The sequence below is a fragment of the Salvelinus alpinus genome, chromosome 34 (assembly GCF_045679555.1).
Source record: "Salvelinus alpinus chromosome 34, SLU_Salpinus.1, whole genome shotgun sequence".
In the NCBI taxonomy this organism is placed as follows: domain Eukaryota; kingdom Metazoa; phylum Chordata; class Actinopteri; order Salmoniformes; family Salmonidae; genus Salvelinus; species Salvelinus alpinus.
The window spans coordinates 10,407,808-10,421,499 of record NC_092119.1 but is presented as its reverse complement, the minus strand read 5'-3'; the positions used below and the strand labels follow the sequence as shown (position 1 = coordinate 10,421,499).

General features: G+C 44.1%; 1 protein-coding gene across 2 annotated transcripts in view; it reads right to left on the bottom strand.

The window, feature by feature from the left end:
• The window catches only part of LOC139563439 (neurexin-3a-like), a 650,445-nt gene that overhangs the window by 38,503 nt on the left and 598,250 nt on the right, over positions 1–13,692 (bottom strand). The window lies entirely within an intron of this gene.

Here is a 13,692-nt window from a genome sequence, read left to right as displayed (position 1 = left end):
TCATCATTATACTGTACAGTGTAGTACTTCATCATTATACTGCACGTTGTAGTATTCATCATTATACTGTACAGTGTAGTACTTCATCATTATACTGTACAGTGTAGTATTCATCATTATAAAGTACAGTGTAGTACTTCATCATTATACTGTACAGTGTAGTATTCATCATTATACTGTACGGTTTAGTTCTGATCTGAGCGACTGCCAGCTCATTATCTTTCACTCTTTACTCCGTCGCGTAATGGAAAAACTTCTGCTGTCTTTATCAAAGCTTTTCTTTCAAACCGCCCGCCATGATATTTCCCTGGCGACATCTCCTCCTCTCGGTTGTTAACCCGGTCCAATTTCTCACCCCTGCCCCCTGCCTCCTCCATCTTACCCTGTCTAATAGTATGCATTGATTTGCATTGCTATAGATCATGGCTATTGAGCAGGGAGGGCGGCTCGATCATTGACAATCTCCTTCACCTCCATCTCTGATTTATCTCTCCTCTCCCTCGCTCCGGATGAACTCGTTTTTCAGCCTCTGCGTGTCTTTATAGGTGGAGATTAGGGAGGGGATAATATAAGCGTTGTCATGGAGCAGCTTTATGACATGATAAACATCAGGGGAGTAATGGAGTCATCAGTGGTTCATCATTGTACCGTACAGTGTAGGCCCCATATATACTGCTGGGGTTGACGGGAATGTAAAAACACACACACACACACACACACACACACACACACACACACACACACACACACACACACACACACACACACACACACACACACACACACACACACACACACACACACACACTAGGAGCAGGAGATCTACACAGGGCCAGGAGAAGGTGTGTGTGGTGGGGTTACATACAACAAGCACACACACCACACACACCACAGCTTAAACTAAAAGGCTATTTTATTTTAACTATTTTCTTTGATATTCAAATAGAGGTCTAAGAAAAACAAATAATGTTTGGAAGTATTTTGAATACCTCTCAGAAAACCAAATAATATTTCAAGGTATTTAAATATATGCAAGTTATTTGAAAAAGAAAAATAATATTTATTTCATGGCAGAAAATGATTTAATGAAGAACCTAAAACTACAACAGTTAGATGAATTAGTCTAAATATATGATCATTAGCACATAGTTTGGACGGCTCTTAGATGTGAATCTTAATATAGCCTATAGCCTAGAACTAAATACACGAGGGACATGGAATCACCTCAACATTAGCGTAGACCACTTTTGCAGCTTCAAAATGACTAACAAATATATGAGTGACACAAGGTAATACAGATCAAATCCTACTCTCTTTGAATGTGACAGGGCTTGCAAACTATTACAGATTACAAAGGTAAACCCAGCTATGATCTGCACAGTGACACAAGCCTTCCAGATGAGTTAAAGGCCTTCTATGCTCACTTCGAGGCAAGCAACACTGAACCATGGATAAGAGCACCAGCTGTTCAGGTCGACTGTGTGATCACACTCTCCGTAGCCGATGTGAGTAAGACCTGTAGACAAGTTAACATTCACAAGACTGCAGGACCAGACGGATTACCAGGACGCGTACATTGAGCATGCGCTGACCAGCTGGCAAGTGTCTTCACTGACATTTTCCAACTCTCCCTGACCCAGTCTGTAATACCTAAATGTGTATTCTTGTGTATTGTTAGATTTTACTTCACTGTAGGAGATAGGAGCACAAGCTTTTCGCTACACCCACAATAACATCTGCTAAATACACCACATGGCCAAAAGTATGTGGACACGTGGTCGTCAAACATCTCATTCCAAAACCATGGGCATTAATATGGAGTTGGTCCACCCGTTGCTGCTATCACAGCTTCCACTCTTCTGGGAAGGCTTTCCACTAGATGTTGGAACATTGCTGTGTGGACGTGCGTTCCTTCAGCCAAGTTGGAAGCACAGAATCGTCTAGAATGTCATTGTACGCTATAGCATTAAGATTTCCCTTCACTGGAAGTAAGCTACCTAGCCCAAACCATGAAAAACAGCCCCAGACCAATATATGTCCTCCACCTAACTTTACAGTTGGCACTATGCATTGGGGCAGGTAGCGTTCTCCTGGCATCAGCCAAACCCAAATTCATCCGTTGGACTGCCAATTGGTGAAACGTGATTCATCACTCCAGAGAACACGTTTCCACTGCTCCAGAGTCCAATGGGGGGTGAACTTTACACCACTCCAGCCAACGCTTGGCACATTGTGATCTTAGGCTGTTCGTCCATGGAAACCCATTTCATGAAGCTGCCAATGGAAAGTTATTGTGCTGACGCAGCTTCCAGAGACAGTTAGGGGTAGGGTTTCCATTTCAGAATAGGAACACGTACAGTTGACCTTGACAGCTCTAGCAGAGCATACATTTGACAAACTGACTTGTTGGAAAGGTGGCATCCTATGACGGTGCCACGTTGAAAGTTACTGAGCTCTTCAGTAAGGCCATTCTACTGCCAATGTTTGTCTATTGAGATTTCATGGCTGTGTGCTTGATTTTATACACCTGTCAGCAAAGGGTGTGGCTGAAATAGCTGAATCCACTCATGTGAAGGAGTGTCCACATACTGCTGTATATATAGTGTATCGGTACAAAACATAATATATAATGTATGTATTTTGTAATTTTTCGGTTTATAGTAAAAAGCATTTTAATGCACACAGATGAGTAAGCAGGATTGGGGAGATCCACACTTGAGTGCTGCCAAATACAGGCCCTCAGTAAATATCAAATGATTCATTGAATATATATTTATTGTGGAAAAAGACTGCTTGCCATCGTTCAGAGGGAGTATATTGCAGATGCGAAAAGCAATGAGAAAAGTAATTGACTGATTCCGGGTAAAAATGTGTCATTATCTCCGATTTCGCAGCCAAATGGCTGAGAATGACAGTGTTTAATGTCATAAACAACCCAATGCTGCAGGCTCCCTCTAGTCCCTTTCACAGAGTTAGGAGTAATGCCATGGCTGTCTGCAAGCTCACTTATACACACCACAGTATATAGGGATATTTCTCTTAGACGCATTAGGCTGAACCTAAAATCAATGGAGTCTGTAATTGTAAAATTATACCTCTTTTCTAGGAGTCCAGCCATGGGATGCAATGGTCTATTTTTGTATGTGTCAGCGTTAGATACACACACACATTCCTGTGTAAACCAGTGGAAAAATCTACATGTGCCTGAAGCGGCTGCGTCTAGTGTCAGGCATAATGTAACCCTCATTAGAGGAGAATGGTGCCAATAATCCCAACATGTCACCTGGGGACAATGCGTGGAAAGGAATTGTATTAGTTATATTTCCATTGAGACAAAGGTCCGTTTTTTTTTTGAGAGCGTCCCGCATATCACAATTTACTGAATACAATATAATACAAATATACAATCACATTCCTCATCAAAGTGGTCCCCAATCAACATTTTGAACTGCCGCGAGGCACCAGAACATCAAGTTGTAGTGAACTCCCCCCACACGCCTTACAATTTCCTGAAATTCTACACATTTTGCCATGCGGCGGAGAGAACATCCTGCAATTTTATAACACATTTCATGTAATTCCACTCATGTTGCCATGGGGCACAGATATTTTTTATGTAATTAAAAAAAAACAGTTTTACAGCTGATTAATTATGGCTGCAATCCCGTTAACGGGATGATATGACGACAACCAGTGAAAGTGCAGGGCGCCAAATTCAAACAACAGAAATCTCATAATTAAAATTCCTCAAATATTTTAAAGGTAATCTTGTTGTTAATCCCACCAAAGTGTCCGATTTCAAATAGGCTTTACAGCGAAAGCACCACAAACGATTATGTTTGGTCACCGCAAAATCACAGAAAAACACAGCAATTTTTCCAGCCAAAGACAGGAGTCACAAAAAGCAGAAATAGAGATAAAATGAATCACTAACCTTTGATGATCTTCATCAGATGTTTTGGAGATCTGTCTGTCTGTCTGTCTGTCTGTCTGTCTGTCTGTCTGTCTGTCTGTCTGTCTGTCTGTCTGTCTGTCTGTCTGTCTGTCTGTCTGTCTGTCTGTCTGTCTGTCTGTCTGTCTGTCTGTCTGTCTGTATCTACAGTACAGGATAATGGCTAAGCCAAAGCCCTGTCTCAAGAGGAAAGGAAGGAAGGAAGGAAGGAAGGTCGCACACCTGATTCAACCTGTTAATGAACACTATAATAAAACGTATGGAATTTTAACAATATAATATGGCATTAAACCAGAATAAAAAAACATGTAAGGTTCTACAAAGAACATATGAGATTGAGACATTTTCTTTGTAGAACCATTCACCGTAAAGGTTATATAAATAGTCCTAAAAAGGGTTATTTATACATTTAGCCCCAAAAATGGTTATAAACATAGCGTAACCCTTTTATGGTGCAATATAGAACCTTTTTTTAATGGTTCTTTCAAGGTTCCATTTAGAGCCTTCATGTTTCTTTATAGAACCTTCAGAAAAAGGTTCCATGCAGAACCAAAAAGGCTTCCGCTATCGTTACAAGCCAAAGAACCCTTACTAGGCACTATATAGAACCATTTGTTTTTGGTGTGTATTAGACAGGGTCTGTGCTGGTGGTCTAGACACATTATTCAGTACAGTCCACTATTTGTACCACTATGATCAACTTGCTTTGTGCATTGAGTTTAACAAATACACACAAAATATAAATAAAACACATTCACAGGTACACACACACACACACACACACACACACACACACACACACACACACACACACACACACACACACACACACACACACACACACACACACACACACACACACACACACACACACACACACACACACACTGTCCTTCATAGTCATGTTTGCTTAGTCCAAACTAAGGCCCACACACACTGAAGCCCTTCTCTCAGACCTCCTTCACTACAGCCTGGGGAACAGACATAAAAGGGGACGAAGGCGTTCTACAGCCATCTGCATGAGTACTGTACAACAGAAATACAGATGGCTCTTTATAGCTGTATCACAGGACACTATTCTGATTGGTGTCTGACCAATATCCCCAAGGTTAACTGACACCCCCCCCCCCCCCCCCCCCACACACACACACACACACGCATACTCACACACACACACAAACATACGCGCAGTGAACACACATGCGCCAACACACACACACTCACACTCAAACACACACACTCAAACACACACAAAGACATACACACCACCACACTGCTAACGTCCACCTAGGTGGTGAGAGATGTTATTTGGGGGTATTTCGAGGGTCTGTCTCATTGTCTTTGTAATATGTAATATGCTGTTGTGTGTTTCCTCTCCTGCCTCCCATCAGGGCCGCGGTGCCTATGCTAATTTGCCTAATCAATGCAGGATATTTGCTCTGGCTGGCCGACTTGCTAACTGACAGCTGCTGCTAATCACTGAGGGAGACAGACTGGTAGGGAGAGGGGGAGACAGAGAGAGGGAGGGGGAAGAGAGAGGAAGAGAGAAGGAGGGAGGAAGAGAGAGGAAGAGGGAAGGAGGGAGGAAGAGAGAGTAGTAGGGAGAAAGGGAGACAGAGAGAGGGATGGGGGAAGAAAGAGGAAGAGAGAGGGACAGAATAGAAAGAGTGAAGGAACGAGCTAGGGGAGAGATTGGATCCATTAAGAAGCCAGTAGAATGAAATCCTATGTAAGATTAGATGTATCTAGCTAATAATATGGACGAGAGAGGTAGCTAGCTGTAGAATATGTTCCCTCATGTAGAATATGTTCCCTAATGTAGAATATGTTCCCTAATGTAGAATATGTTCCCTAATGTAGAATATGTTCCCTAATGTAGAATATGTTTGTAGTGATTTTGATTGACTTTGGTTAAATGTGAAACAAATGCTTCACTGAGGATTTTATTTTGAGTCACAGCCTCGCTGTCCAGACACCTGCTCCTACATACCTAATGCAGACTCATGTATCCTAGCATAATCACTGCCAGGGGACGATGGACAGCTTTGGCAGGAGGGTGAATTGTGTCTGTCTAGAAACTGGCCTTTCCACATTTGGGCAAAAAATCCATCCTCCACCCTCTCTCCTCTGTCCTCTTTCCTCAGTGACCCGGTCGAGGAGATATCAATTCATTAGTATGTGAACGGAAGAGGCTCCACCCCTCCTCGATAGGATATTAACACAGTGCATTCTGAAAGTATTCAGATCCCTTGACTTTTTCCACATTTTGTTATGTTACAGCCTTATTCTAAAATGGATTCAATAATTTTTACCATCAATCTACACACAATACCTCAGTGACAAAGCGAAAACACGTTTTTAGAACATTTTGCAAATGTATTCAAGAAAATCTAAAACAGAAATACCTTATTTACGTATGAATTCAGACCCTTTGTTGTGAGACTCGAAATTGAGCTCAGGTGCATCCTGTTTCTATTGATCATCCTTGAGATGTTTCTACAACTTGTTTGGAGTCCACCTGTGGTAAATTTAATTGATTGGACATGATTTGGAAATGCACACGCCTGTCTATATAAGGTCCAAAAGTTGACAGTGCGTGTCAGAGCAGAAACCAAGTCATTAGGTCGAAGGAATTGTCCGTGGAATTCCCGAGACAGGCTTGTGTTGAGACATAGATCTGGGGAAGGGCACCAAAAAATTCCTGTACCATTAAAGGTCCCCAAGAACACAGTGGCCTCCATCATTCTTAAATGGAAGAAGTTTGGAATCACCAAGACTCTTCCTAGAGCTGGCAGTCTGGCCAAATTGTGGTCACTCTGACAGAACTCCAGCGTTCCTCTGTGGAGATGGGAGAACCGCCCAGAAGGACAACAATCTCTGCAGCACTTCACCAACCAGGCCTTTACGGTAGAATGACCAGACGGAAGCCACTCCTCAGGAAAAGTCAAATGACATCCCACTTGGAGTTTGCCAAAAGACACCTCTCAGACCATGAGAAATGTTCTGGTCTGATGAAACTAAGATTGAACTCTTTGGCCTGAATGCCAAGTGTCACATCTGGAGGAAACCTGGCACCATCCCTATGGTGAAGAATGGTGGTGGCAGCATCATGCTGTGGGGATGGTTTTCAGGTGCCGGGACTGGGAGGCTAGCCAGGATCGAGGGAAATATGAATGGCGCAAAGTACAGAGAGATCCTTGATGAAAACCTGCTCCAGAGCGCTGAGGACCTCAGACTATGGTGAAGGTTCACCTTCCAACAGCACAACGACCCTAAGCACACAGTCAAGAAAATGCAGTAGTGGCTTCGGGAAAAGTCTCTGAATGTCCTTGAGTGGCCCAGCCAGAGCCCAGACTTGAATCTCTGGAGAGACTTGAAAATAGCTGTGCAGCGACGCTCCCCATCCAACCTGACAGAGCATCATGCTGTGGAGATGTTTTTCAGTGGCAGGGACTGGGAGACTGGTCAGGATCGAGGGAAAGATAAGCGAAGCAAAGTACAGAGATCATTGATGAAACCTGCTCCAGAGCGCGGTTCACCTTCCAACAGGACAATGATAATCTCTGGAGAGACCTGTGCAGTGATGTTCTCCATCTAACCTGACAAAGCTTGAGATGATCTGCAGAGGAGAATGGGAGAAGCCCCCAAATACAGGTGTGCCAAGCTGGTAGCGTCATACCCAAGAAGACTAGAGGCTGTAATCACTGCCAAAGGTGCTTCAACCAAGCAAATCAAATCAAAATCAAATCAAGTTTATTTTATATAGCCCTTCGTACATCAGCTAATATCTCGAAGTGCTGTACAGAAACCCAGCCTAAAACCCCAAACAGCAAGCAATGCAGGTGTAGAAGCACGGTGGCTAGGAAAAACTCCCTAGAAAGGCCAAAACCTAGGAAGAAACCTAGAGAGGAACCAGGCTATGAGGGGTGGCCAGTCCTCTTCTGGCTGTGCCGGGTGGAGATTATAACAGAACTATGCCAAGATGTTCAAAATATTCATAAGTGACAAGCATGGTCAAATAATAATCATGAATAATTTTCAGTTGGCTTTTCATAGCCGATCATTAAGAGTTGAAAATAGCAGGTCTGGGACAGGTGGCGGTTCCATAACCGCAGGCAGAACAGTTGAAACTGGAATAGCAGCAAGGCCAGGTGGACAGGGGACAAGCACTGAGTTAAAGAGTCTGAATACTGATTTAAATGTGATATTTTTAAAATGTATTTATTATAAATTTGCAAACTATTTTAGCTTTGTCATTATGGGGTTTTGTGTGTAAATTGATGAAGGGAGGAAATTTAATCAATTTTTGAAAAACGCTGTAACTTTAAAAAAGTGTGGAAAAAGTCAAGGGGTTTGAATAATTTCCGAATGCACTGTATGTATCCTACCTCCGTCCTTCATGGAAGAGTTCTGAAATCTTCCACACCTGCTTTGAATTAGCTTTTTTTTGGTCAGAGGAGAAAAGCATATACACTTTCAAAAATAATATGCTATTTGTCGTTTTATCTATGAAATGCATTGCACAGCTTACTTCATAATTGTTTTAATCACTTTACATATTTATTTTGGGATTAACCCCTGTAAATGTAATTTGCCTGATGTGGAGTGGAGACGGAGTCTCATTTCATACAAGCACATTTTCTTCCACGTTCCCTCTCCTCCCCGCCTCTTGTTTACCTTTAACCTTTTTCAAATGGAGGTGAGAGAGGACGGAGGAGAGAGGATGCAGGAGAGAGGACGGAGGAGAGAGGATGCAGGAGAGAGGATGCAGGAGAGAGACGGAGGAGAGAGGACGGAGGAGAGAGGACGGAGGAGAGAGGACGGAGGAGAGAGGACGGAGGAGAGAGGGCTTCTGTGAAATGAATCCCTGGCTCGTAGTTGATACAGGTGTGGTTTGACAGTCTGATGTATTGGTGTGTTGAATACCTTCCTGTTGGGTTCTGTTGGGGACAGGGACAGGGACAGGGATGGTGTGAAGCCTACCTCCCTGGTGGGTTCTGCTGGGGACAGGGACAGGTAGGGTGTGAAGCCTACCTCCCTGTTGGGTTCTGTTGGGGACAGGGGCAGGGACAGGGTTGGTGTGAAGCCTACCTCCCTGGTGGGTTCTGCTGGGGACAGGGACAGGTGTGGTGTGAAGCCTACCTCCCTTGTGGGTTCCGCTGGGGACAGGGACAGGGACAGGTGTGGTGTGAAGCCTACCTCCCTGTTGGGTTCTGTTGGGGACAGGGACAGGGATGGTGTGAAGCCTACCTCCATGGTGGGTTCTGCTGGGGACAGGGACAGGTAGGGTGTGAAGCCTACCTCCCTGTTGGGTTCTGCTGGGGACAGGGGCAGGGACAGGGTTGGTGTGAAGCATACCTCCCTGGTGGGTTCTGCTGGGGACAGGGACAGGTGTGGTGTGAAGCCTACCTCCCTTGTGGGTTCTGCTGGGGACAGGGACAGGGGTGGTGTTAAGCCTACCTCCCTTGTGGGTTCTGCTGGGGACAGGGACAGGGGTGGTGTTAAGCCTACCTCCCTGTTGGTCTCTGGGGACAGGGTTGGTGTTTAGCCTACCTCCCTGTTGGTCTCTGGGAGGTAGGGGACCCTGGGGACAGGGACAGGGACAGTGTCAAACCAAAAACCTACCATACCAAAAAACGTGGATAGATGGCAGCATTTGTGCAAAACTGAAAGTGCAAACCACCACATTCAACCACGGCAATGTGACTGGGAACGTGGTCGAATGCCCTCCGTAAGGCAATCAAACAAAACATCAGTACATTAATCAGTACAGTAATTCAACGGCTCAGACACAAGAACCATGTGGCAGGGACTCCAGACACTCATGGTTAACAAAGGGAAAACCATCCACGTCGCGGACATCTACGTATTGCTCCTGGACAAGCTAAACATCTTCTTCGCCCGCTTTGAGGATAACACAGTGCCACCAATGCGGCCCACTCCCGAGGACTGTGGGCTTTCTTCCTCCGTGGCCGACGTGAGTAGGACATGTAAACGTGCTAACCCTCGCAAGGCTGCCGGCCCAGACGACATTCCTAGCCGCATCCTCAGAGCATGCGCAGACCAGCTGTCTGGAGTATTTCCGGACATATTCAATCTCTCCCTATCCCAGTCTGCTATCCCCACTTGCTTCAAGATATCCACCATTGTTCCTGTACCCAAGAAAGTAAAGGTAACTGAACGAAATACCTATCGCCCCATAGCACTCACTTCTGTCATCATGAAGTGCTTTGCGAGGCTAGTCAATGATCATATCACCTCCACCTTACCCGGCACCATAGACCCAACTCAATTGAACAACAGACGATGCAATCACCATCGCAATGCACACTGCCCTATCCCATCTGGACAAGAAGAATATCTGTGTAAGAATACTGTTCATTGACTAGACGTCAACACCATAGTACCCTCCAAGCTCATCATTAAGCTCAGGGCCCTGGGTCTGAACCCTACCCTGTGCAACTGGGTCCTGGACTTCCTGAGGAGCCGCTCCCAGGTGGTGAAGGTAGGAAACAACACCTCCACTTCGCTGATCCTCAACACAGGGTGCAACAAGGGTGCGTGCTCAGCCCCCTCATGTAGTCCTTGTTCACCCATGACTGTGTGGCCATGCACGCCTTCAACTCAATCATCAAGTTTGCAGACTTGATGAGTGGTAATCAGTGGTAAGCCTGATTACCAACAATGACGAGACAGCCTACAGGGAGGAGGTGAGGGCCCTGGCGGAGTGGAGCCAGGAAAATAACCTCTCCCTTAACATCAACAAAATGAAGGAGCTGATCTTGGACTTCAGGAGACAGCAGAGGGAACACACCCCCATCCACATCGACAAGACCACAGTGGAGAAGGTGAAAAGCTTCAAGTTCCTCGGCGTACACATCACTGACCATCTGAAATGGTCCACCCACACAGACAGTGTGGTGAAGAACTGACAACAGCTCCTCTTCAACCGCAGGAGGCTGAATAAATGTGGCTTTTACAGATGCACCCTTGAAAGCATCTTGTCAGGCTGTATCACCGCCTGGGTACGGAAATTGCACCGCCCCCAACCGCTGGGCTCTCCAGAGGGTGATGCGGTCTGCCCAATTCATCACCGGTGGCACACTGCCTGCCCTCCAAGACACCTACAGCACCCAATGTCACAGGAAGGCCAAAAAGATCATCAAGGACATCAACCACCCGAGCCACGGCCTGTTTACTCCGCTACCATCCAGAAGGTGAGGTCAGTACAGGTCCATCAAAGCTGGGACCGAGAGACTAAAAAACTGTGTCTGTCTCAAGGACATCAGACTGCTAAATAGCCATCACTTGCCAGCCGACACCCAGTACCCTGCCCTGAACTTAGTCACTGTCACTAGCCGGCTACTACCTGGTTACTCAACCCTGCACCTTAGAGGCTGCTGCCCTATGTACATAGACATGGAATCACTGATCACTTTAATATTGTTTACATACTGTTTTACTCATTTCATATGGATATACTGTATTCTAGTGTATTCTAGTCAATTGCACTCTGATATTGCTCATCCTAATATTTATATATTTCTTAATTCCATTATTTTACTTTTAGATGTGTGTATTGTTGTGAATTGTTAGATACTACTGCACTGTTGGAGGGAGGAAAACAAGCATTTCACTACACCCGCAATAACATCTGCTAAATATGTGTAAGTGTATAACGGTCATCGTTGCATGAAGAAGGATCGGACCAAAGCGCAGCGTGGTAAGTGTTCATGATATGTATTAACACTGAACACTAGAACAAAATAACAAAGTGAGAAACAAAACCGAAACAGTCCTGTCAGGTGCAGAAAACACTAAACAGAAAATAACCACCCACAAAACACAGGTGGGAAAGAGCTACCTAAGTATGGTTCCCAATCAGAGACAACGATAGACAGCTGTCCCTGATTGAGAACCATACCCGCCCAAAACAAAGAAATCCAAAACATAAAAAAATGAACATAGAATGCCCACCCAAATCACACCCTGACCAAACCATAAAAAGACATAAAAAGCTCTCTCAGGTCAGGGCGTGACAAAGTGACCAATAATATCTGCTAAATATGTGTATGTGACCAATAACATCTGTTAAATATGTGTATGTGACCAATAATATCTGTTAAATATGTGTATGAGACCAATAACATCTGTTAAATATGTGTATGTGACCAATAATATCTGTTAAATATGTGTATGAGACCAATAACATCTGTTAAATATGTGTATGTGACCAATAACATCTGTTAAATATGTGTATGTGACCAATAACATCTGCTAAATATGTGTATGTGACCAATAACATCTGTTAAATATGTGTATGTGACCAATAACATCTGTTAAATATGTGTATGAGACCAATAACATCTGTTAAATATGTGTATGTGACCAATAACATCTGTTAAATATGTGTATGTGACCAATAACATCTGTTAAATATGTGTATGTGACCAATAACATCTGTTAAATATGTGTATGTGACCAATAACATCTGTTAAATATGTGTATGTGACCAACAATATCTGTTAAATATGTGTATGAGACCAATAACATCTGTTAAATATGTGTATGTGACCAATAACGGTTCATTTGATTTGATATACAATTCTGCCTTATATGCAGCCTCTATTTGGGGGGCCATCAGTTCCGATATGGTTGCACAGACGATTGACTGTCCGTTTTTATTGCCTGGAAGTAAGGGACGTATAGGATTTGAACAACTCCCTTATGGTTTTTACTGTTAGCATCCAGTCCAACAAATAGATATACTATTTTTCGTAACCAATTAATCGGTTGGAAGAGACACAAAAAACAAAACACTTAACACTCAAATCTAAAACAGCAGTAGCAGAAACTAAATGCTGCTGACCCTACAATTTAAAAACATCCTGCTTCTGAAGTGAAACGGATTCTACCTGCATATACAGTAGACTTGACTCTGACTCTCACAGTAATTCAATAGGAGGTCAGACATCTGTGCTGGTGTGAGACGGCACAATTAGACACTGTCATGAATAACCAGAGTCGAGGATTTAGACCCATTACCAGAGACGAAGACCATTATAAAGCTGACAACAACCCCGGGCCTAAACATGCAATTATACACGGCTACTAGAGGCAGACGGGGGAGAAAAGGGAACTCAGGTTCACAGAGGCTTCTGACTTCACAGCTTTCAGCAAGTGATCAGAGAGGAGGACCGTTGGGAGAAATGTGGAAAAGACATTTGGGGTCTGGGCGAAAGAAAACAGCACTCGGGCCTAAAGGAATCAAGTTCTGCAACTGACCTGTGGTGTTATCCTACGCCTTTTGAGTCTGTCATTTGAGAATTGTGATTTTGGCTGAACACAGGGAGGAGTGGATGGGGTTATTGTGAAGTGGGATAGTAGATAGTGACGTCCTCCCACTCACGTCGACTCAATGAATGTTGGCGAATGGTGGATAAGACGTGAATCTTTTCAAAGTGCAACTCTTATGCATCTTCCGATGTGCTTTCGTTGCTGAATTAATTCTATCACAAATGCTTTCATAGGCTGCAGGATAGAGAATGTTAAAGAATGGATGCTCTTTAGTCCAAAAATCACTCTCTCAACTTCCAAAACAACTGCTAATATCCAGTTTTACAACTCTCTGAAAACAAAGCCATTTTGTCATACTCTACATGCTATTCCAGCCTAGCTCAGCTCCATCACTCAGGTCCCTATACATCAGCTGTGTGGTGGTGTGGAGTCCAGACGGGACC